General features: G+C 40.4%; 1 protein-coding gene across 4 annotated transcripts in view; it reads right to left on the reverse strand.

The window, feature by feature from the left end:
* The window catches only part of SLC8A3 (solute carrier family 8 member A3), a 167,898-nt gene extending 152,049 nt beyond the window's left edge, over positions 1–15,849 (reverse strand). For all 4 annotated transcript variants that reach the window (XM_081047480.1, XM_081047477.1, XM_081047482.1 and 1 more), the window contains exons 1-2: positions 15,627–15,849; positions 1,894–1,994 (exon numbers count right to left, since the gene is read on the reverse strand). The gene's annotated coding sequence lies outside the window, so the exon portion shown is untranslated. The remainder of the gene's footprint in view (positions 1–1,893; positions 1,995–15,626) is intronic.
* Positions 15,850–25,831: the final 9,982 nt, after the last annotated feature.

The following is a 25,831-nucleotide window of genomic DNA, read 5'->3' on the forward strand; positions in this document are numbered from 1 at the left end:
CAAAGCTAAAGACAAAGAAAGAATCTTAAAAGCAGCAAGAGAAAGGCAACTAGTAACTTATAAGGGAGCCCCCATAAGATTATTAGCTGATTTCTCAACAGAAACTTTGCAGGCCAGAGTAGATTGGCACAAAATATTCAACATGATGAAAAGCAAACACCTACAACCAAGGGTATTGTATCCAACAAGGCTATCATTTAAAATCAAAGGACACATAAAGAGCTTCTCTGACAAGAAAAAGCTAAAGGAGTTCATTGCCACCAAACCAGTATTACAAGGAATCTTAGAGGGACTTCTTTAAGACAGAAAAAAAAATCAAAAATATGATTAATAAAATGGCAATAGCTACGTATCTATCAACAATTACTTTCATTGTAAATAGCTTAAATGCTCTAATCGAAAGACACTGGAGAAATGAATGAATAAGAAAACAAATGCTTTACACATGCTGTCTACAAGAGACTCACTTTAGATCAAAAGACACACACAGGCAGGAAGTAAGAGGAAAAAATTATTTCATGAAAATGGAACAAAAACAAAAAACCTGGGTAGCAATACTCATACCAGAAAAAACAGACTTTAAAACAAAGTCTATAAGAAGAGACAAACAAGGACCCAGTTATACCACTTCTGGGTATTTATCCAAAGAAACCCAGAACACTACTTCGAGGGGACATGTACATTCATATGTTCATTGCAGCATTATTTACAATGGCCAAGACATGGAAGCATCCTAAGTGTCTGTCGCTGGAATAATAAAGAGGAGGTGGTACATATGTACAATGGAATATTGCTTGGCCATGGAAGGGAATGGGTTCTTGCCATCTGCAGCAGCATGGATGGACATGAAGGGTACTGTGCTGAGTAGAGTGTCAGACAGAGAAAGACAGATGCAATGTGATTTAGCTTATATGTGGAATCCAAAGAACAAAATAAACAAACAAAACAGAAACAAACTCATATATCAGAAAACATTTTGATGGTTGCCAGATGAGAATGAGGTTGAAGGGGTGGGCTTTGAAAAAGGGAAAGGGATTAAGAAGTACAAATTTGTCATTATAAAGTAGTTATGGGGATGTAGGGTGTAGCATAAGGAATATAGTCAATAATATTGTAATAACTATGTGTGGTGTCAGATGGGTACTAGATCTATCGGGTGATAGATGGGAGGGGGTTGTGGCAGGGTGAAAAAGGTGAAGGGATTAAGAAGTACTATTTACTATTTTGTAAATTGGTAGTTACAAAATAGTCATGGGGGTGTAAAGCATAGGGAATATAGTCAATGATACAGTAATAACTGTGTATAGTGCTAGGTGGGTACTAGACTAGCCAGGCGGATCACTTCTTAAATTATATTAATGTCTACCCACTATGCTGTACACCCGAAGTTAATACAAAATAGTATTGAATTTCAACTGTAATTGACAAATTAAAAAGCAGGGGCAAAGCTGGAGGGGAATAAGAGGTCCAAATTTCTAGGTATTAAACAAATAAGTCATGGGGATGTAATGTACAGCATAGGGAATATAGTCAATAATACTGTAATAGTGTGGCATGGTGTTAGATGGTTGCTGGACTTATATCATGGTGGTCACCTCTTTAGGTATATAAAAGTTGAATAATTATTATGTACGCCTGAAACTAATATAATATTGTATGTTGGCTATATTTTTAACAAAAATCTTTTTAAAAAGTCACATTCAATACTTGTGAAATGTTGCTAAAGTCTTATTTTGAGGACAATGGATAATTGCATATTCCTAAGTAAGCACAAAAGAGGCTCAAAATTAATTAAATAAGCATTCCAACTTTAGACGTTAGGGAAAAAATAAACTTTACTAAAGTAGGAAAGATATAATCAAGTTTTTATTAAGGAAGAAATTACATAATTACCTGAGAAATCTTGGGCCAAACACATCCCTGGGCTGCCTGTTTTGGTCAGTCACCATATCAACAACATATTTTATGGTCCGTCCTCATAACTACTTAAAAATCTGTAATGGAATGAGGGAAAACAGAAGAGGTTAAGGGAAGCAAAATAAGACTGTAGTTTCAGCTCAGGTAGCCTCACCCTAAAATCTTCAAGAGTTCTGGTGTACACATTGCCTCCTGGGCTTTCCCACATTACAAGAGAGTGAGGGTGTGTACCTTTATATCAGGCATTAGGCAGTCACTGTTTACAGACTTACAGCGATGAATAGTGCATAACTTCCAGACACCTCCTGGTGACACTGCTCCAGTGTACCAAGGGCAAGCTCTTGAAAATGTTGCAGGTGTGAGCCATTAGGAGCACTACATGTGGCAGCTGGAGTGGAATGAGCACACGGAACCAATATAAATGCAGCCCAGGAGACCTGGCTAGAGCACCGACAGTGCCTGCTGTGCTCCTTCCCTTGTACCACTCAGGTCCACTTGCTCGGCACATTAGGTTCACTCCATTCTTTTACAATTTCTCAAGGATTCTGGATGATCACAATTTCTAGGAAAACTTAATAGAAAAGTCAGTGGGATGAAACTATAGCCTCCCCAGCTGCCGTCAGTCCTGATGTCGGAAATGATATTATTTCCCCTCATCCTGTGCCAGCATTCTGTTGGTCTAGGTGGCTTGCCCGGTGGTGTCACCTGAGGGGTCTGAGATTTTGGTTACCGTGCTGTTGTCTGGACAGATGGGGTCTACTTGCCAATTTACAGTGAAAACTAGGATTCAGAGTACCGAGAGATACCCCATTGGTTCACAACGAATGCTAAACATATTCTTCGCTGCCACCATTATGTAGCAGCAAGTCTACCTCCTCGTGATTATCAATTACCCCTTCAAATATGGTAACTCTTTTCTCTTCTCGCTGGTCTACACGCACAATGAGCCTAAAATGATAAATGGCAGCCACAGTGTCATATGGGGTGGTCTGCGGAGTCTCTAGTCCAGCTCCCCACATAAGAATGCAGGATATGGTGAAGCCAAAAAGGAACACCCATGGAGCCATAGGTAGGGGAATCATACCACTATAGTCTTGCTGGCAGCTAGGTTGGAGACACACGAAGCAGGAGCCACACGATCTGCAACCTGCTGTCCGCTTTTCTACCAGCCAACCAACTCCCCTTGCTAACTGCAATCCGCACTTGCCAGCTCAGCCATCTTCTTGCTAGCCCCCATTTCCTGCTAGCATAGCCACAGCAGTTATATTAGTGGCCAATGGCTCACTGGTTACAGCTGAGGGCCAACTAGCTACAGCTGATGGCCATCCAATCACAGTTGATGGCCATTTACTACCTGAGCCAGCACCTTTCCACGTGAGGCCAAGAGCCTGGAAACTGCACTCCTGGCTCTGTCCCCACACACAGCCTTAAGTTTAGTGGAACTATTAATGTCCCCTAGTCAGTGCCCCTTTCTAGAAACCGGGACCTCTAGTTCTTAAACAGCCTAAAGCTTCAGAAACTACAAGCAAACATTTCCCAAGTGGGTCACTGGAACAAGGGCCGTCCTCCTTCCCACTCCTTGGTTCCCAGTGGGACCGTAACGCAGGACCACACAATGATCATTGGTTTAAGGCAAGAGTGGCAAACTTTGTAAAGGCCAGACTATAAATATTTCAGGTTTTGTGGATCATACAGTCTCTGACGCAACTGCTCAACTCTGCTAATGTAGCATGAAAGAAGCCAAAGACATGTAAATGATGAGTGTGGTTGTGTTCCAAAGAATTTTGTTTGTAAAACAGCAGCAAGCCAGATTTTGCCTTTGCACCATGGTTTGCCAATCTCTGCTTTAATATACATTGTGTTCAGAACGATAGTGCTCCATCTTGTGGGGTATCATCTGCAAGCTGTTGCTTCAGCTGTGTGTCTGAGAGGCCATTCCATTGCTCTATCAGGCTGGCAGCTTATGAAAATAAAGTGGGACGTATTAGGTTGGTGCAAAAGTAATTGTGGTTTAAAAGGTTAAAAATAATTGCAAAACCCGCAATTACTTTTGCACCAACTTAATAGCAGGACCAGTGAAATCACACAGGTATGTGCCCATTGTTGAACCACTTTTTTCATAAATTGGGTCCCTTGATTTGCAGTGACAGTATGTGGAAGATCCCGTATCAGTGAATCAGACACTCTGTGAGCTCCTGAATAGAGGTGCTGACCAAGTCAATGCAAGTAGGAAAGGTAAGCCCACACTGAGAAAACATGTCTATCTTCGTCAAGATGAATTGGTGCCCTTTCCATGGTAGAAGGAGTCTTATGTAATCAAATGCCAGTAAGTGGCTGCTTGGTCTCCTCAAAAAGTCATGCACTATCAAGGGCTCAACATCAGTCTCTGTTGTTGACAGGGAGGGTGGAGGCAGTAGCAAGGTCAGCTTTGGTGAGGGATGAAATGCTTTTGTGCCCATGCATAGCCTTCATCTCTGCCATCATGGCTACTCCATTCATGAGCCCATTACATCAGCACTGACCAATGATTGCAACTCTCGTTCTGGTGCTTTCTAGGTCCCCATATAGTGTCTCAACCACAGATATCTCTAGGGTCACTGTAGTGTGTAACTTCTAAGTAAGTACTTTTTTTTTTTTTTAGTAAGTACTTTCTAGTGAGACAATTTCAATTGAACAAGGGCAGGTCTCCTGAGAACGATGCGGGTGTGACCTGTTAGCGTCACCTGCAGTAGCTGGGGGATGGGCATGCCAAACTGGTAAAGAGGATCCTAGGGGATCTGGGCAGGGCACCAATAGTGTCCGTTACATTGACCAAGGTGGATTTGTTTCATGAATGCAAGATTGCATTAATATTAGAAAATTAATCTGAAACTAATCTACATAACTCACATTCACATCTTAAAGGAGAAATATATCATAATCACCTCTGTAGATGGGAAAAAATTTCAATCATTCAATGTTCAATATCCACCACAGTGACACTGTGAGCAAACTAGGATTAGAAGTAGGTGAAGGCAAACACTATGGTGACATGTGATACGTGTATACAAGTATGAAACAGGGTTTTTTGTTTTGTTTTAGGCGGAAACTTGGAACATTTCAGCAAGATAAGGCCCAGTTCCTCTTTTTTCTCATAATCCAATGCAGAGGTGAGCAGGGGCCAGAGCACTGTTGGATGGAGGTGTGGTTCTGTCCTGGGGGTGAGGAATATGTGTACTGTAGCCTTGCGACAAGGCTTATTATTGTTTAAGAGTGGGAGTGGCCTTTGGTGTAGGAAACACAGATAGGATTTAGGTAGCTATCTGAATTGATGGCAGTTGTTCAGTGATTCATTTGTGATGACCTCCTGTTCCTTTGCTATTCTAGCTTCTGTGAAAGGAGAGCAGCCTTTTATGTAGGGAGGTAACAATCAGTCAGGGCCTAGATAGCAAGGGGGCTAGGTTTAGAAACCAGTCAGATAATTATCATAGAACACCAGCTGTTTTACTGATTTCTTTTCATTTTTAAACAGCCTCATTGAGATAATAATTCACATACCACCATAGTCACCCATTTTAAGTGTATCATTCAATTAATTTTATTTTTAGTTGTAAAACCACCACCACGATTTAATTTTAGAACATTTCCATCACCCTAAAAAGAAACTTCATGTCCATTTCAGCCATTTTTCATTCCCATTCCCAGCCATAGATAACACTGACCTATTTTCTATCTATAGATTTGCCTTTTTTGGACATTTAACATAAATGGAATCATACAATGTGTTCTTTTGTGACTGGCTTCTCTCACAGAGTATAATGGTTTTGTAGTTCATTCACATTGTAGCATGTATCAATACTTCATTCCTTTCTATTGCCCAAAAATATTCCATTGTGTGACTATACCATATTTTATTTATCCATTTACCAGTAGATGCACATTAGCCTGTTTCCACTTTTTGGCTATTATGAAAAATGCTGCCATGAAAATTTGTGTCCAAGCTTTTGTATGGTCGTTGTTTTCATTTTTACTGATGATCTTGGGGAAACTGAATTCAGGCACCTTGAGGAAGGAGAGTTTCCAGTCCTGGTGGAATTAGGTTCAGGCTTATCCCTCCCACCTGGCTGGGGAGAGACACTGTCCCCAGTCCCAACTATTTCATTGTCAGTCAACCAAAGGGCATTCCTTGGATCGCCATCAGCCACCGCAGAGTACCTATAAACTACATAGTTACTTAATGGTAAAAGCTTCACTTTTACAATCAGGACACTGTACCGAAGGTTCTAGCCAGTTAAAAGCAAGAAAGAGTTTAAAAATACCAGGACAGGAAAGGAAGAATTAAAACTGTTTACTATTTAGAGATACACAGAAAAATCAAAATAATTTATAGAGAAATTATTGGAATGAGAATCATGTGAGGTTACTGAATTTGGAATCAAATCCAAGATACACAGTCAATTTATTTTATACATACCATCAAAACACAGCTTTTTAAATATAAAACCTCATTTAGAAAAAGATTGCATTTACAATAGCATACAAAAGTGAAGTAGCTCAGAATAAGCCTGACCAAAAATGTGCAAGCTCTTCCTGGGAAAACTAACACTTTCTTTAAGAACAATGAAGATGACTTCTATAAATGGGGAGAATGCCATATTTATATATAGGTAGACTCAATACTGCAAATATGTCAGTTCTCCTCCAATTGACTTATAGATTCAATTCAATCCCAATTTTGGTTTGTTTTTGTTTTTTGTTGGTAGTTCAATAAGCTGTTTCTAAAATTTCTATGGAGGAACAAAGGACCAAGAATAGTTAGGACACTCCTAAAGAAAAAGAATAAAGTGGGAATCTTGTTCTATTAGATATCAAGGCTTATAACTAAGCTATATTCACAAGCCAAAATTATACTTGTACAGAAACAGACAAAAACAGACTAATAAATCAGTCAGAATAGAGAACTCAGAAAACAGACCACACATACAGACAATTAGACTTAGGAATTTTTGAATTTATGGTGGTGCAAAAGTAATACGCATTCAGTAGAAACTGGGTAGGCCTAAGCTATGATGTTTGGTAGGTTAGATATATTAAATGCATTTTCAACTTGTGATAATTTCAACTTACAATGGGTTTATTGGACCATAACTCCATGGTAAATCGAGGAATACCTGTATATGCAAATTTGACTTACGACAGAGGTGATAACATGAATCAGTGGGTTAAGAACCCTTAAATTAACGGTGCTGGGGAATTGTTTATCCAAATAGTCAGATATAAAATTAGAATGTAAATTTTTGCAGCCACTTTGGAAATCAATTTGTCACCATCAAATAGAGTTAAAACTGTGGCTACTGTACAATCTAGAAATCTGCTCAGTCAAACATGCTGGAGAAACTCTTGTACATTTTCATTAGAGCTTATGTACCAGAAAGTTCACAGCAATATTATCTTTTGTAAGAACAAAAGAGAAGGGAGAAAATCCAAATCTCTACTGAAAGGAGAATCCATAAATTACTTGTAATATAGTCATACAATGGAGATACAATATAGTAGAGAAAATAAATGCATACAGCAATATGAATAAATCTTTCAAATATCAAGAAAAGTACTCAAATAGTATACACAATATGATTTCATCTATACTGAGTTAATAAATGCAAAACAATATATAATTTAGGAATCCTTAAAACATCTGTGGTTAAAATGTGAAAGTAAAATAAAATAAGGGGAGTGATAAACAATCAAACATCCATGGTAATTAATACCCTGATTAGCGGGGCTGGGGGACTGCTTTTCGGAGGGTAGGGCATGAAATCAGGGAAAAGCACCTCAAACATATTTGTAGTGTTCTATTTCTTAGGTTGGGAGATAGGTCTAGAACTTCTTAAAACTGTTACTTTTATACTTTAAACATATAAATATTCCTTTGTATGTATTAAATACTTAATAAAATTGTTGCAGACACATTGTCAGGATAGACCCAATTCAAAATTGGTTTGGTCATACACACGTACGTACACACACACACACACACACACACACACACACAAGAAAGTATGAAAGATTTATTATTCATATAATGAGAGAACGGTAGCTCCCAAGCAGGCCTAGAAATGGCTTGAGAGAGCAGGAAAAGAAGATTGGTGTGGGGATTATATGTGACTAGGGAGGGTGACTAGAACAAACGTTCCCGTGCGAGCTTTGAACTTCCACAGACACAAAGCAAGTATCACCTGGGCTTTATCAGCGGGCCCCCATGTGGGACAAAGGGGGAAAAGAGAGGTGAGCCTTAACAGATGTAAGTCAAACATCAAAAAATAGTCACACTCTTCATTACAAAAGTATTTTCAACAAAACTAGATCGGAAACAAAAGGATATCTGCCATTTTAGAAATAACACATCTGCAGAGAAAAGAATGTGACCTCTCCTTTTTACTCCTCTTCTCCCATTCTTTCTTCTCCAAGGAATACCCCACCAGAGGAATAACTAGTCAAATTGTTAAATTTGGTAGAAAATTTAAATTCTTTACTATTTCACAGAAGAAACTGAGTATCAAGAGGGATTATTACAATAACATAAAAAGTGAAAAATCAAGTCCTGTGAATGGAACAGAATGAGAATTACTAGTGATGTTTAAAAATTCTTGGGATTATGCAGTGGAATAAATATCATTTGGGTCTCTGACCCCAAAAGGAATCATTTGTTTTACCATCATGGAAGTGAAGAAGTTCTGCAACTTACACCCATTAACTGCAAACGAACAGCAGGCTTCAAGCCTTCTCCCACAAGAAAGTATTTCATTCCTACTGAAAAGAGATAGACAACAAATTACAAGTGTACATCCATTTTTGAGCCACCTACTGGGTACCGCTATGGCTATAAAGATTCAAACTCTGCTGTTTAGGGGCTCACAGTCTCTTTTATTACTTTTGCAGTCTGAAGTATGAAAATGTGGATTTACAGAAAACCTACAGCCAGACTGATAGCTCAAATGATAAAATAATTAATCCGATGGCTTCCAACATACGAGTACTTCAGTATTAAAGAATTCCTGAGAACCATTAGGGATTCTACCTACTGCATGATATATGCTCAGAGAAGAAGGAAATATCTATGCTTAAGAAGATTCGTAATAAACAGACCCTGAAACCATAGGTCAGTAGAGCTAACGGTAAAGAAACAGCTAAAGTACGCTGCATTCATGATGATCAGAAATGTGGGATGAGTGGAGAGTAAGAGGAGAATAAATTCAATGGAAACATTTGAGGAACTTTTAGGAAGAGAACTGTGTATCCTGAAATTCTAAGTTGTTGACACAAATGAAATGCAAATGCCTTCATCTCACCAATCTTTAGAAAAGGCACACACACAAGCACTCTTGAGTAGGGCTGTTTTGGGTGGGAAGAAAAAAGAGCCTGAGGTCAACATCTGATATGATTAATAACATCAGGTCAGAAAAACTGTAATATTGTAAAAATACTTATTATGTGCCAAGTGGTATTCTAAGCTCTTTATATACACTAATGTATTTAAGTGCTTTATAGTAATTAACTTATTTAATAACACTCAAGGTAAGCAGTAATATTTTCACCATTTTGTAAGTGAGGCACCAAAAACACAAAAAGGTAAAGTAATTTGTTCAAGGTCATGTAGCAGCTACTAAGAGGCAAAACTGGATTCCAACTTAGGCAGGTTGATAAACAAGGTGTGGAAATAATCTATAACTGCATGCATTCAGTGGGAGAAGTGTGGGTCAGTGAGGGTCCTAAGGGACCTGGACCCTTCTAGAAATTCACAGAAATATTAGGGAGAAATTTAGTATTTTCATAATTCAAGTATGGGGGGCTTTCTATCAGTCTTAGCCATATCTGGAAGGATGGGATCATCCCAGCTTGTTCCCTTCCTCTGTCTCTGTCTCTCTGTCTCTGTCTCTGTCTCTGTCTCTGTCTCTCTCTCTCTCTCTCTCTCTCTCTCTCTCTCTCACACACACACACACCTGCTTCAATTTTAAGTTTTTTGATTTTCATCCTTCTGAGAATTAATAAGCAAATACAAGCTGAGCATCTGCATTTTCTAAACACTTCTGCATTCTTCCTAGAGCTCTGGTTCTGTCCATCTTTTGCATGTGAAGAAAGCCCCAGATGAGGCTCTTTGTGCTTTTCCTTGGTTACATACTGATACTTTTTGTTCAGTCTCTGCCTCAGAGGGGTCTCTTGCTATCTGCCACAGGTGTCAGCCCGCCTCTTAAAAGCCTCATTACTCCCACCACATGGTGTCCATGTGCAGAAAGCAACCTTGCAGATAAGGTCCAAAGTGAGATGGAGATCTCAAACAGATCAATCCTAGGTCATAAGCATTCCACTTTTCCCTGCCTCTCCTCTTCAGCCAGCTTTCCTGCCCCAATGTCCCTTGTGTTCTCTCTCCAGGTTAAGAAGAGTGTAGAATCTTCCTGCAGGCAGTACCCATACTCTGGGCCTCCAGGAAGAGAAAACTAAATGAAAGGAAGAAGAGGCAGTATCTGAGAATATCTTCACTGAAACTCCAGTTTAACTTCTGGAAGGATCTTTCCATTGAAGTGTATGTAAACGTCTGATAGGACGCATACAAATGTGCTTACACACATACACAGACCCCTGATTTGGATCAGATGCCAGCTCTGAACGAGATGCATCATTCTAGGGGCTTTATCTGTATTTTCTGTTTTCACCCTCACCAGTTAAGAAAAATGAGACCCACGTGGTCAAGCAACTTACCCTAGGTAGTCGACTAGCGTCAAGTTAAAAGGGACTTCCCAACAAAGCTTCTTAATTGTCACTGAATCGATGTGGATACACAACACAGGCTTAACCACTGTTGGCTTCGAGGGTGGCTCAAAGACCCATGGGAAATAACTTTTTAGGGTTTATACTTGCAGTTGGGAGATAGCAATACCTCCCCAATGGTTGAGGTACCCAAGTTAGAGGGAGGAAAAGCAGATCCCCCATAAGTGATAAGGGAACAAGACCTCCTATGGTGGAGTCGGCAGTGATATCTGAGTGGCAATGGCAATGGGTCTCCCCCTGAACATGCCTTCTTCCAAAGACCCCCACTCCTTTAAGCAAGCACCTGTGCACCCAGTGGGAAGAATGGACTGTGGGACGTATTCAAGTCTGTGTCACTAGGGCCTAAGCAACTCCCCTTCCAAAAGAGCTGAATACAAAAGCAAGTGTTTCCTTCTAAACGGAGCTGATGCAGAGGTGAGTCGCTGCAGGTGACAGCAACGTGAATAGCTCGTGCCCAAACCCCACCCAGAGGTGGAGGACAGCAAGCCAGCACCACCACACCAGGAATGTTGGGAGGGCTGGTCAGTCAACAGAGGGCCAGAAATGTACAGACGGGTGAGAGCTGACAGACTCAAGATGACCCCAGGACAGAAATGCAGAGCAGAGGCCCGAGCCCAGCAGTCTAAGCCGATGTCCTCCAGAGCTGGGTGCAAGTTCTGACCTGTATACATGACCCTGCCTTTTTGGGGACACCTAAAAGATATGAATGAGGAAAGCCTAAGGTCCAGCCATTTGCCAGACGGGGGCTGTTGAAGACCAAGGAGCGAACTGCTCAGATGATCTTATCCAAGACTGGGGTACGGTTATGTTCTGAATGCATAAATCCATACACTTACGTGTGTACATAAATGTGCTCTGTCTCCCATTTCCCCTTTACTGGTACCAGCACAACTTAGAAACCTTAGAACCGCACTCAGTTCCTCCCTCTTCCTCATTGCCACATCTGCTCTGCCACCCTATCTGGTCAGTTCCATTTTTAAATCTTTCTTGACTCCCTCTTCTATTCTGCTGTCGCTGCTTGCCTCCGTCAGCATCCTCACCATTTCTCTCTCATCTGTTGTACTGCTGTCTCATTTCAGTCGGAAAGGCCAGGTGAGAACACCGCGTAAGGGAGGGTGGGTGATGTGAGGGCCTTGGTGGCCAGGTTAACCCTGGTGGAGTGTCACCTAAGCTATTAATAGTTTCATTTTTGAGAAGCATCAAAGCCATATTTGAGAAGTCAAGTTAATACATCAAATCTGAGAAGCAAGGTAAAGATTAGTTACTGAATGAGTTAAAAGCCAAATTGAGCAAGATGTGAGGGAGAGATTGTGAAGCACAGTTCAGTACAGCACCAGTGAACACAGTAATAGCAGAATGCAAAAGCGGTTTTTAAATGGCCTTGGCTTAAGCTGCAGGGACAGGGGCCTATTAAAATTGCTGCTTTCTGGGCAACTCCAGTCTTCTAGCTGCCTCTCCCCACCTTCAGTCCTGTCCTGTTCCCACCCATCCGTTATACTGTTGCCAAAATCATCTCAATGAAACGCAAGCCTGAGTTTTTCACATCTCTGCTTGATGCCCTTTAGTCACTACCACCGCCACTAGCTCAATTCTAAACCTGTAGAAATGACATTCCCTATCATTTGTTGTCAAGGTCCCAGCTGCCTCTTTGGCCTCATTTCCTAGCATTCCTCCCATACCACCTTACCAAACCACATCTGTTCTCCAAAACGTGCTCTCTTTTCTCACACCTCTTGCCTTCGCACATGTGGGTACCTGCGCCGGTAATGCCCTTCCTCCTTGCAGGCAGCTGGGACAATCTTATTCACGCTTCCAGCCTCAACTTCAAAATCACTTTCTCTGGGACTCCTCATACTCTCAATCTTCAAGTGTGCTGATCCCTTAACGTGCTTCTACAGTGATTAGGAAATGTCTGCATTAGAGCACTGACTACATTCCACTGCTTATCTTTTTCATTTAAAAAAACTGCGATATATAAAATACAAAAACATGCATGTGAAAACCACAAATCTCAATGATCACAAAGCACACTCATGTAACCTCACCCAGAGCAAGGGTTAGCAACCGTTCTCTGTAAAGGACCAGATGTTAATGTTTTAGGCTTTGCAGACATACAGACTCTTGTCACTACTGCTTAATTCTGTTGTCATAAAAGTAGTGATAGATGATAGTCAACAAAAGGATACGGATGTGTTCCAATAAGACTTTACTGACAAAAACAGGAGCCAGGCCAGATTTGGCCTGTGGGTGGTAATGTGCAGACCCCTAACCTAGACCAATACCCGAATAACCCATAATTAATGACTATCTTCTACCTCTCTCACTATTGTGATATATAGTAATTGCTATTTTTCTTCATAATTTTAACACTGAAGCATGAACCCCTAAACAGTTTATTTTTGATATTTACATAAATGGAACTGTACATTACATATTCTTTCGTATTTGACTTTTTTCACTCCATATTATATTTGTGAAGTTCTACATATCCACATGTTACTACATATAGCTATAGTTTGTTGCTTTTCACTGTTATAGAGTATTCCATTATACAATTTTTTTTTCATTCTGCTGATGATGGATATTTGGTTGATTTTAGTTTTTTACCGCTATGAATTACGTTATTATGCAGCTATGAACAATCTTATATATGTATCTTGCAAAGGCACACATTTGTTTCCACATTAATGCTACCAATTTATACTCCACCAGCAGTGTGTGAGAGTTCTAACTGTTCATATACTTGTCAATTCCTGCTATTCTCCTCCTTCTTAAATGTTAGCTATTCTGTCAGATGCGTAGTTGTATCTCACTGTAGTTTTAATTTGTATTTCCTTCTCTTATTAATGAGGCTGAGCCCGTTTCACATTTGTATTGGCCATTTGGATATCCTTCTTTGTGAAGGCTTTGTCCTCTTACTTACTGATTTATAAGAAGTTCATTTTATGTTCTGGACACAAGCCCTTTATTGATTGTATGTGTGGCAAATACCTTCTCCCAGCTTAAAGCTTGACTTTTTTCTTTTTTAATTTATCTTTTGATGAATATAAGTTCTTAATTTTAAGTGTCCAATTTATTAATATTTTCCTTTATAAAGACTTTTATATCCCATCTAAGAATTAGTTTTCTGCTCTAATTATCTAAAAATTGTTTAATCTTTTAAATGTGATGTATAGTTAATGGCATATTGATTTTCTGTGGTGTGGGACAGAAGATTCTATTTTTTGCCATGCGAATATTTCTTTGTCCCAGCACTATATACTTAAAAGATCTTCCTTTACATAGTACTTCACAATGTCTTAATTTTTTCCCCATAAATCAGGTCCTGATGTACATGAGGATTTTTCCCCAGGAATCTCTATTATTTTTAATCTTGTCTACTTGTCTATCCTTGCTCATATGTTTTAATTACTGTCTTGGGCAAATCTTGGCCCTTTGAATTTCCAACTGAAAAAAAAACAGATTAATGGACACACCAAAGGAAACCAGGAAGGAAAATGAGAAAGAGCTGCAAGCTAGCAAAAAAGAAAAAAGAAAAATGGAAGCACAATGGGTTTAGGTAAGACAATGGGGTTTTTGAAAAGCAGGAAGTCAGCATTGCTAACACATACTATAGAACCACCAGGGTGGATAAAGACGTGAAAGCACTGGATTTAGAAAGCAGTGGGTCACTGATGATAACAGCCAAGGGAATTGAGGGAATGCGTAGGGAAGAATTTCAAGCAGCAAATTCATTATTTTGTGGAGAGGTTTATCAAAGAAGGAAAGGAGAAAAATTACTGTGTATACCTGGTACTTTAAAATCCTCTCCGTACGTCGTTCCATAAGATTACTAATATTTATCAGAGAAAATAATCCACCTTGAAGAAGTATAACTATGGGATATATAATAAAATGATGTTCTTTACATAAAATTCCTACACGGGAAAGAGGACATATTACTTGAGTTCATTCCAGTAGTTTTGTTGGGTTTAAGAGCATTGAATCCATATATTTTCTGTCCGCCTGACTCCAAATGTGCCCATAAGCCAATTTGGATATCTGACAGACCACCAGACATGAGACTTATGATCCTTCTCCCAGACTATTTTATGTTTAAAATGAAGTGGGATTTAACTGAGACACAAGGCCTATCTCGTGTTCCAAAGCTTTCTCCAAATTATGCTGTTTATGGACAAGACTGAGCATTGCCAAAGTAAAAACTTGCCTAAAGTCACACAGTCAATAAAGGAAGTTGTCTGGATTCCAACTCGGGTCTAATGGCTTTCAAGGCCTACTCCTTCCACTGTTATACCAATGTTCTCTCATGTTTCCTTGAGCAATGGACACAGTCCCCATTCTCAGGGCACTCAGTGTAGAATGGGACACAGACACATAAAGAACACCATGGAATATCACGGGAGCAGCAGTATACTAAGGGTACGTACAAAGAGCTACACAAACACAAAGGAGCACACAGCTTCCACTTTGCGAGTCTCTACCATTTGACAGACAGTGTGCTAAAACAGGGATACATCCTGACAACTACGTGAAACATGAATTAAGCCCTTTTCACAAACTAGGAAACGGATGCACGGAAATGCCCCAAATTGTACAATTATTAAGTAACCGCATTTGGTTCCAGTGATCCTGAGATGCTGCATGCTAAAGAATGCAGACTTTGTAATCACCAGACTTGGGTTAAAATGTGGCTCTGGTGTACGTTAATTTTGTTACTTCCTGCAAGCCTTTCACCCGTCAGGAGTAGGACTAAAAACTCCCAGTATACCCACCGCCCGGTGGGTGCCAGGGCCCCAGCTTCCCGCAGCACAGAGGCCACGCCCTCCCCATCCCACCAGCAGGAGGCCCCGCCCCTTTCGGAATCCCGCGGGACACGCGGTCTCCTCCAGCCTCCCGGCTCTCACCTCTCACCAACATGGGGACACCGTAGCGAAGGGTCTTGTTCTTGCGCAAGGCGCGCGTCATCACGTGTACAAACATGACTGAGCTCTCCGACTCGCTTGGACGCCCTCCAAAGCAGGCCCAGCGCGGCCTTCCGAACGTCAGCCATTCATGCCACTCCCAGACCTCAAGCTCCCCCAGCCCAGGACGTGCCTCTACGCGCCCCCAAGTTCGCGGTCCTCTCCTGAGAGGCCTCCGCCAGGCAAAAACAATCGATCCATCGTAACATACTCAGGCATCCGCCCGGAAATTGCAGCGCCAACGGTTTGGTTCCGGCCCGCCGGCGTGCATTTGGGATTTAGAGATTTGAATTGGGTTCGCCTTCGCCATCAGACTGATAAGAGAAACCAGTACCTCCCATGTTCTAGTTGTTGACTAAGGTCCTCTTCGCTCACCCCCTGGCACATAGTCGCTCGATGAACTCAGCCAAGAAAAAAAGTTATTTTGAAGCTAGTGCTCTAGTCTCTATGGCTATTTGTAGGATGGGGAGTTTACCATCTTAATAAATAAATAAAAATTTAAGAGCGACGAAAGGTTAGGTTGAGTGGTAGTAAACAGCGTACTGTCTTGCTATCATTGCACCTGTAATGCTAGTGGCAGGTAGCCTTTAATCTTCAGTCATTTGCAAATGCCTATTTTCCACTCATTCAACAACCATCCAACACACTTTTTGTAGGACATTAGAAGGCTGGAGGAACACAGAGATTGAAAGACATTATTCCTGCCTTAAAGAAGCTGGCAATCTAATTGTCACACAACTGAATGTGTGCTTAAAGTACTGGTAGCTTAGGAAACAGCCCCCACATGGCCCATTCACCAGGGCGAGGCAAAGAAAGCCTCACCTATCAAGTATTATTTGAGATGCCATAATAGTATAGAGTGCCCATGACATGGAGTAACGCTTGCCATGGTATCCCTGAAATCTTTTCATCTGTCCTTGCCTCTCTATTGCCACTAAAATATTTCTGATTGAATCTCTTATTATCTTTCCATCTATTAAAGTAGCTCCTAAGTGGTCTCCACAGGAGAAACTCCTAACACCCATGTCTACAGGACTACAGGGTCAAATATGGAAAGAAAAAAAAAAAGGAAAGAAACTTCGTTGTAATTTTCAAGTCTATCTTTGACACTGCTGAACGTTATCTAAAAGATATACGTGATGATGGGATTCCCCTGCTTTTACCTATAGTGTTCATTCTGATTTTCTTAGCAAGGAATTTCAGGTCTTTTGTAATATAACTTTGGCCTGATTCCTACTAATGTCCCCTATTCACTCCATACTCCATCCTAGAGGAGACACCATTCTCTGAGTATTCAATGAACTTGCACAACTTCAAAAATGCAGCTCCAGGGAAACCAGGTTTATGAAATCTCCCCTATTCTACAGGCAATGTCAGTTAATCCCTCCTCAGAATTATATATATATGTGTGTGTATAAATATAAATATTTATATTTATATTTATCATAGTCTATTACTTTTAATGTACATATAAAGTTAGTGTCATTGACCGTATATAAGAATATGAGAAACATGAAAAGAGGAGAGGGTCTTACTGTTTGAATTCCCAGCATCTAGTAAAGTTTCTAGTAGCAAGTGCTTAATGTACATTGAATAAATTTTTTTATGACGTAGATGATTTTAATAAAAGTCTTCTATGCTATTGTCTTGATCAAGTTGGGGCTATGAAGGAGTTCTGAGGCATACTTTGTTCAAATGTGATTTCTTCCCTGTTTTTGTCTCTTTTTGTTTTTTTTTTTTTAAAGGCAGCTGGAGTGAGCCAAAGAAGGTGAGCCAAAGTTTTAAGACTTCTGGCTCTGTATTGCCCACTACAGGAGCCTGAACTATACCAAGTGGGGCCTGTTCAACAACCTTGGAGTTGCACACTTGGAGTAAGCACATTCTCTAGGGCACAAAAATGGACAGTCACTGCCAAAGGGCTTAATAAGTTTTGGGAAATGTTTCTGGAATTCCAACACCATCCTCTTCATCACTGACTTCCTAGCTGCCTTTAACTTTACTTCTTTTGCTGCCTGGTGCCACATCTCCGTATTTCACCTGCTTGTTTCTTTATCTAGATGTGAAATGTAAGAACAGTTGAAAAAGGCCTTTGGCTCAAGTCAGATCAGATCCATGCCTCAACCCAGCACCTAGAGAGATACTTGTATGTAAGTCAGATCGTATCATTCTGTTTAAAACCCTCTAATAGCTCACCAGTCCCTTCAGAGAAAATCCACAGGCCTTAAAATGGCCAACAAAGTCTATGATCTACTCCTCCCCTCCTCTCTCTACCTCTCACTTCATCTTTCCTGTTACTCTCCCCATCGTTCACTTGGCTTTAGTCCTACCTACTTCCTATATACCTCCAATCATATTCCCACCTCAGGGCATTTGCACTAGCTGTTCACTCTGACTGGAGCCCACTTACCCCAGATATGCACATGGCATACTTCTTTAATTCCTTCAGATGTTTACTCAAATGTCATTTTCTCAATGAGGCCTATCCTGAGCACCCTATTTAAAATTGTAACCTGCTGTCCCTTCTACAGACTCACAAATTCTGTCATCTTTCTTTATTTTTATCCCTATAACACTCATCAACTTCTAACATACCATAGAATTTACTTATTTACCTGCTTATTATGTAATGTCTACATCTGGCTGCTAGAATATAAAGTCCATGAAAGCAGGGATATTTTTCTGTTGTTAACATTGCTGTATTCCAAATGATAGACTGTTGCTTGACTCATAGTATTCACTCAATAAATAGTTGTCACATGAATTAATCTTTGCCATCTCTTCTTTGCTAGAATTTGTCCATGATGGAAAATGCCCTGATATGCCTCACTGGTGACTTCCTAACATTTTACAGTCCAGGATCTGTAATGTTTTTGTTGCCAACAAAGCACTTTGTGTCTTTCCTTAGGCTTATAAAGTGATACAAACAAAACTGATCACTGGTTGCTTTGTAAAATTCCGTAACTGGGAACCATATATAAGTCATCCTCATTGTGACCAGCCTCAAACTATAAATCCTTCCATTTCTAGTATTTTTTTCTTCATAGAACTTATTTTCCCACTGTCACCCTTGTACCTATCAGGAACCTAATCCCTAGTGCCCAGGGGTACTTTCGTGCATTGCAACATATCATGAAGCTGATTTGAGCAAAGAGGCTGGAACCTGAATTTAAATCTGATATCCATTAATTATTGAGATCAAAGAGAATTTAAATGAGCCCATTTCCTGCACAAAATTCAGTAATGAGCCAGGGTATCTAACCTTTCGATTCATCTGATTTTTATTTTACAGAGATAGGAATGAAGCTCGGGTTAATTCTCATTTCTAGAGAAACAGATTATAATTTGCACTCGTGATGACTTCCAGCCATGGTAATATAATTTCTCGTGTGAGGGATCAGAGACCGACCTGGAGCAACTAAGCCCGCTCCCAGCTATGGGAGGTGGACCACACAATCTTCTCGGTGAACCTTCAGACTTACTCCCCTTTGACTGACTTGTCAAGTGCCAGGAGCCTAGTCTCCAAATGAGAAGAGCCCTTCTGTGGTGATGTTCTTCCTGTCCCCTCCCCCTGCTTCATTATCCACCCAATACAGCAGCACTGGGGCCTTGGAACAGACCTATTCGTAAGTGGTGGTGGGTGGCCTGTACATCAAAATGAAACCCTCTATCTCTTTTCCTTTCCAAGTTCTCATTTCTCATGAAGAAATGGGGCTTGGGATTTGGGAGTGGAGCCAGATGTGTTGTAAGGTAAAAGGCAGGAAGGCTGGTTTTCTACCAATTACATGTTCCAGGAAGAACCCCCTACACACACACACACACACACACACACACACCACAGTGTCACAAGATGAAATGACCTTCCTATGAAATCCATTCCCTCCTTGAGACCTGTGGTCTGACAGACGCAGATCTGGGACAATCCCTAAGATTTACTGTAGTTACTTATATTAAGGACGATAAAGAAATGGAGCCCAAGGAGGTTTAATCTAATCCCAGGACCACAGACTGGACCCTCAGTACACCTGGCGCTTACAGACACCCTTTCAACACAGATATGCTCTCCCTCACCCAGACTTCATACCCAGGGGACAACACACTCCCTAACACCTGTGGGTCCCTGACTTGTCTGCTTCTACTGAGTCATGGGTAACACTGTGCATATGGTTACTCCTCATCTGCCTGTTCATGCATTAATCCAATAAGTGGTTTTTAGCATGTATTCACCTAGCACTATTATAAAGGCTGAAAACATTGTACCTGCTCTTCGGTCTGTTTCCTCACCCACATTCACAAATAGAGACACGCAGAATTTATCACCTTTGAAAAAGAATAGTGGTTCCTACCCAGCCCTTTAAACTGAGAGTGAACAGAAGGACTGTCTTCAACTAGTAGTCAAGGTAACTGGATTTCAGTCCAGAATCTTCCACTAACCAGCTGCGTGACCTTGGACAAGTTGCCTTTCTTCTCTGGCCTCATTTTTCCCTTCTGTAAAATAAGGGTCTTAGTCGAAGATGGGTGATCTTTAATTCTTACTCAATTTCACATTCTCTAATTCTCTGACACTTTAATAAATGTAGGCCCTGTATCATTTAAGAAAAGCTGAGGTTATTAGTTGGGGGAAATTGATGAAGAGCCTAGATTTATATTCTAGTGAATTGTAGGTGGTAGTATTATATTTTCGGGGGCTGAATCAGGAACTGTAGCCTGAGCCTACGGAATATTACAGAACTTGGCTATCAGGCCTCTCTGCTCTTCACACACCAGAACTTCAGAGAAAGCTCATGGTAAAAGTAGCTAACATAGCACAGCAAAGAAGGGAAAGGGGGAAAAACGGTGGTAGCCTCTTGCCCTTCCGTGATGGGGAGGAAAGGGGAAGCCCGCAAGGAGGGAGAGAAGGTTGCCCATGGGGCCTTCACAATATTGTACAACCTGAGGAACTGGTTAGGAGAAGACACTTTACAAGGGTTTTGTCAAGATTTTTTCCCCCTTGTGTTTAAAAAGGGTCATACTCCAATACAATTAGTCTGCTTGCCCAGACTTCCTGCCATAAAAATCACCAAATATGCCTTGAAGAACCTCACCACTGGACCTTTGCTGGCGAAGTGCTGGAATTCCTCAAAGTTGGGCATCTTCTCACATTCAGTGTCCATTTAGAGGGCTTGGAGTTTCTTGTCTTGTTCTCCCAATGGCTGAGGAAAACTCTGATTTGCCAAGAGACTCTTAATCAAGAGAAATGCTCTTTGCAAGGACATTGCCCCTTCAGTGCACAGGGATAAACACACCCCTTGGGGTAAGATACAGACTGGCAACTTATGCTGAAGGCAGGCCTCAGAGCTACCTCCCAGACGGCTGTCCCAGATGGCCCCTTCCCACTCAGGCACCCACTGTCAGGAAGTTGGCTTGTGTGCCCATGTGTGTACACATGTGTGTCAGTATGTTTGTGAAGCAGCAGGTTCAAAGGACCAGCAAGAGGATTTGATTATAATTATGAGATAGCCTGGAGCTATCTCATGCCCTGGTTTCTTGTGGTTAATATATCTGGGCAAGGAAAACGGAGCTGAGAAGGAATAGGAGAAAGCTGATCAAGAAGCACGAAAGCAGAAGGAAATAAGAAAGAGAGCTCAGAGACAGGACCTTGGCAGCTCCTCAAAACTCCAGATGTGGAAAAGTTTTCTCATCTATAGTTTCTTATGTGTCCTCTTTGTGGAGTCCAGGTGACTGATGTGGTTTGCTGGGCTGCAGACATCAGCCTCTCCTTGGGAAGGCAGCTCTGCACAGAGGATTGGATCCACCCAGCCTGGAATCTCCTGGCCGCACAGTATCTAAAGGGAGAATGTAGAGAGAGAACAGGTCAGGATTCATGATTGTGGGAGCCCTGTGGAGAGTGTGGCCCTACACCAGAGGGGGACTTCATCCAAGAGGTAGTGCCCAAAACTCAGTGTTGTGTGGTCTTAGCACGCCCCCTAGTGGTGTCAGGCAGTGACTCCAAGGCTTTCCCACACCAGGATGATTTCTTTCAGAAGCACCACAAACCAGTTATGCCTCTCAATCCTTTTGTCCTCAAAGGCTAGTCTCTACTCTCACCATCTAAAGGAAATCGAAAATCCCATTCAGAAACCTTTTGTCCACTTGCATTCTATCATTTGGTAATGCTTCCAGCAGGTTAAACAAACATTGTTTAAGGATCAAAAGACAGAAAACAAACCAGAGAAAAAAATTTTTTCAATGAATTATTTGAAGCAATGACTTAGTACAGAATATTTATTATCTGGAAACAGATTGTTTTTCATCTACTAGTCAATAATAATAATACTTTTATCATCTATTTTTTCTTAGCCTGTTTCTTCGCTGACTTCTTTGCATACTTCACCTAGGCTAATTGACACAGACAGCTATACAAAACTCCAATTCATAGATGAGATAATTGAGACTCGAGTGAGTTATATAGTTTGTGTAAATTACACAGTTTATAATCTGACAAACTGACGGAGACAAGATTCCAATTCAGGTCTATCAGTTTGCATGTTTTTCCCACTGAACTTTGCTGTTTGTAGGAGACATAAAATATCACTCAGATAGGTCTTTTCACAAAGGATTAATTGCTACTAACTTAAGAGATGGCTGAGCAATGTTATTAAAATGCTATTTTAGATGTGTCATTTTTATAAGAACTTTTGTTCTCACTAATAATCCTTTCCTAGATAATAATAGCTAACGTCTGTTGAGTTCTATCTCTATGCCATTTCTTCTAAGAACTTTACATAATTAAATCACATTAACTATATGGTGTCATTACTGTTATTATTCCCATTTTCCACACGAGGAAACTGAAGCACCAAGTTGCTAAATAATTTTCCCAAGATAATACATGCATATTTAATTTATAGACTATCCTGCTCTTCACTATGGTTCCTCACTACTTCCTTGTGACAGAAACGAGCTTATTTGCAGAGCATTTGGGGATGGGTGCGCTGGTTTGCAGGAGCTGGGGAAAAGCTAACTTGCTGTGCATATGAAAATAATGAGTATGAGGGAGAGGGAGAGAAGGGTATGCGTTGGGAGGGTATTGGTTAAGAGCAAGAGAAGATCCAGAAACAGAAAAATAGGGATCCATGGAGGCTGGGCCCCTCATAGGGAAATGGCCAAGTGGGGTGCCTGTGATGGACTTCATGGAAAATTTAGTAAAGGGATTTCTTGAGGTAGTCATTGTATGGTGTGCAGTGCAAACCTCTTCTCTACGAAGTAAAGTTTACATTGATTACTAATACTTTGTATCAGAAAGCTGAATTTTCTTTAGGGTGGGAAACTCAAAGACAATGATAGAACATTACCAATCAACTGAATTGTAAACTGAAATGCTCCCATGGATTCTCAAAGGCAAGAGATATCAAGGTCTTAAATATATTCACTTTTTACCAGGAAAGACCAGGAAAAAGACTCCAAGTTAAGTCAGCTCAGAAAGCATTGTCTTTAGTGTTGTGGTGGAGACAGAAGAGAGGAGAATTGAAAGGAACAATCTTTGCCCTTGAGGCTTACAGTCTTACCAAATCCTAATGCCACTCCGTAAGGGTCTAATACACCTACCAGGGCTGAACTCATTTATTAGTTATAACAGTTTTAGTGGATTCATGGAATGCTGTATATACAGAATTGTGTCAACTACAAATAGTTTTACTTATTCATTTCCAGCCTGGATGCTTCTTATTTCCTTTTTCCCCTAATAGTCCTAAGACCTCCAATTTAATGTTGAATAGAAGTGGTGAGAGTAGACATGCTTGTCTTCTTTCTCATCATAAAAGAGAGCACTCATTCTTTGCCTATTAAGTACGTTAGCTGTTTGTGAGTGCGTGTCTGTGTGCCTGCACCCAGATGCTTTTAATCAGGTTGAAGACGTTTCTTTCTATTCTGTTTATTCTTACTATCATAAAGAGGTGTTGAATTTTTTTCAAATGTTTTTCTGCATCTTGATATGATCATGTGGTTTTTGTTCTTAAATCTATTGATATTATGTATTATATAATTTTTGAATGTTGAATCAATCTTCCAATCCTGAGATAAATCTCACTTGATCATGAGGCATAACACTTTCTATGTTACTGCATTTGGTGTGCAAGTATTTTGTTGAGGATTTTTGTATCTACGTTCCTAAGAGATATTGGTCTGTAACTCTCTCATCATGTCTTTACCTTGTTTTTGTACTAGGATAATACTAGCCTCATAGAATGAGTTGGGAAGTGTTCTGTCCTCTTCTATTTTTTGGAAAATTTTGTGAAAACTTGGTGTTAATTCTTCTTTTGAATATTTGGTAGAATTCACCAACGAAGCCATCTGGGTCTGCGCTTTTCTTGTGGGTATTTTTAAAATCTTAATTTTCTTGTTATAGGTCTATTTAGATTCCATCTTGAGTCAGTTTTGATAGTCTGTGTCTTTCCAGGATTGTATTTAATCTAATTTATTGGCATATAATCTTTCATAGAATTCCGATAGTTCTTTATTTCTGTAATGATTCTGGTGATGTCCCTCTTTCATTCCTGATTTTGGTAATTTTTCTTTTTGTATCTTGGTAAATCTAGCTGAAGCTTGTCAATTTTGTCTTTTTTAAAAAAATAACTTGTTTTCATTTCTTCATGTATTTTGCTTTGTTATTAGGTACGAACATATTAAAAATTGTTCTGTCTCCTTGGAGAACTGACTCCTTTATCCCTCTTTATCCCTGAGTTTCCCTTGTTTTGAAATCTGCTTTGCCTAAAATTAAATAGCTTACTACTCCTTCCCTCCCTGCCCCTTCCACTTTCTCCTTTCTTCCACCCACCCTTCCCTTCCTTTTTCTTTGTCATGTCTACTCTGTTGATGACCCCATCAAAGACATTCTTCGTTAGTATTTTGATTTCTAGAATTTCCTTTTCTTAAAACCTCCATCTCTCTGCTTGATTATCTGCCTGTTCTTGCATGTTGTGTACTTTTTCCATTAGAGCTCTAGGCATATTGATCAGCTATTTCAAGTTGTGTGTGACAATCTAATATCCCTGCCATATATGAATCTGATCCTGATGTTTGCTTTGCTTTTTCAAACCGTGCTTTTTCTTTTAGTATGCAGTTTTTTCTGTTATTGTTCTACATTGGACATGATACCCAGGTGGACTGGATAAAAGAAACTCCAGTGACTAGGACTTTACTGATGTGGCAGTGATGTGTGAGTGTCTATAGTCTTATGATTCAGTCTTTCAGTGGTCATGGTCCCCTGGGATGTGACCTTCACTACTGCTTCTCCGTCTTCCTCCCCACCACTTACTTCCATTTAGGTGTGACAAGAAGGCTAGAGGGAGCTGGACTTGGGTATTTCCCTTATCCCCATTTAGTCAGGCTCTGGTAACTCCCAATGTGATTTGACTCTAGCAAAATAATTTCCTTTGAGGCCAGGCTTTTAAGGAGAACAGAACTTGGGAGGCATATTTCTAAAAGGTTACTTTCCCCTCCTATTGCTAGGAACACAAGGAAATTTTTCTCTGAGACTCCCTGTGAGAACCTGGTGGGACTCCAGGAAGTAAAACTCACACAAGTGTGTTCCCCGCCCGGTCTCCAGTTTTTAACTCTCAAGTTGGTTCATGCTCAGTCTCTAGTAATTAGTCAATTATCCTTTAATATTCCTACCTGATGCTGGCTCCCGTGGTGGTTTCCAGGTGGTTTCTCTTCCAGGTAAACTGTGATTTTTGGTATTTGCCTCAAGTGTTCAGGATAGTGGTTTTGTCTTGTGACCTCAGTTCTCTCATGGATCAAAGAATTGTCAGAATTTTCTGTTTTTCAGCTTTTCTTTGTTAGGATGGGAGTTATGACTTACAAGGTTCCAATACGTTGGACTGGAAACCAGAAGTCTCCTATGCTGATTTTTAAGAAACTGCCAAACAATTTTCCAGACTGGCTGTACCATTTGACATTACACCGGCAATGTGTGAGAGATCTAGTTTTTCCACATCCTTGCCAACATTTGGTATTGTCACAATTTTTAAATTTTAGCTGTTCTAAAAGGTGTCTAGGTGATTTCTCAATGTGTCTAAATTTATATTTACCTAATGGCTAGTGAAGTCAAACATTCTTTTTGTGAGTTTATTTGCCATCCAGTGAAATGTCTCTGTCTTCTGCCCATCTAA

The sequence above is a fragment of the Rhinolophus hipposideros genome (genome assembly GCF_964194185.1).
Source record: "Rhinolophus hipposideros genome assembly, chromosome: 5".
Lineage (NCBI taxonomy): Eukaryota > Metazoa > Chordata > Mammalia > Chiroptera > Rhinolophidae > Rhinolophus > Rhinolophus hipposideros.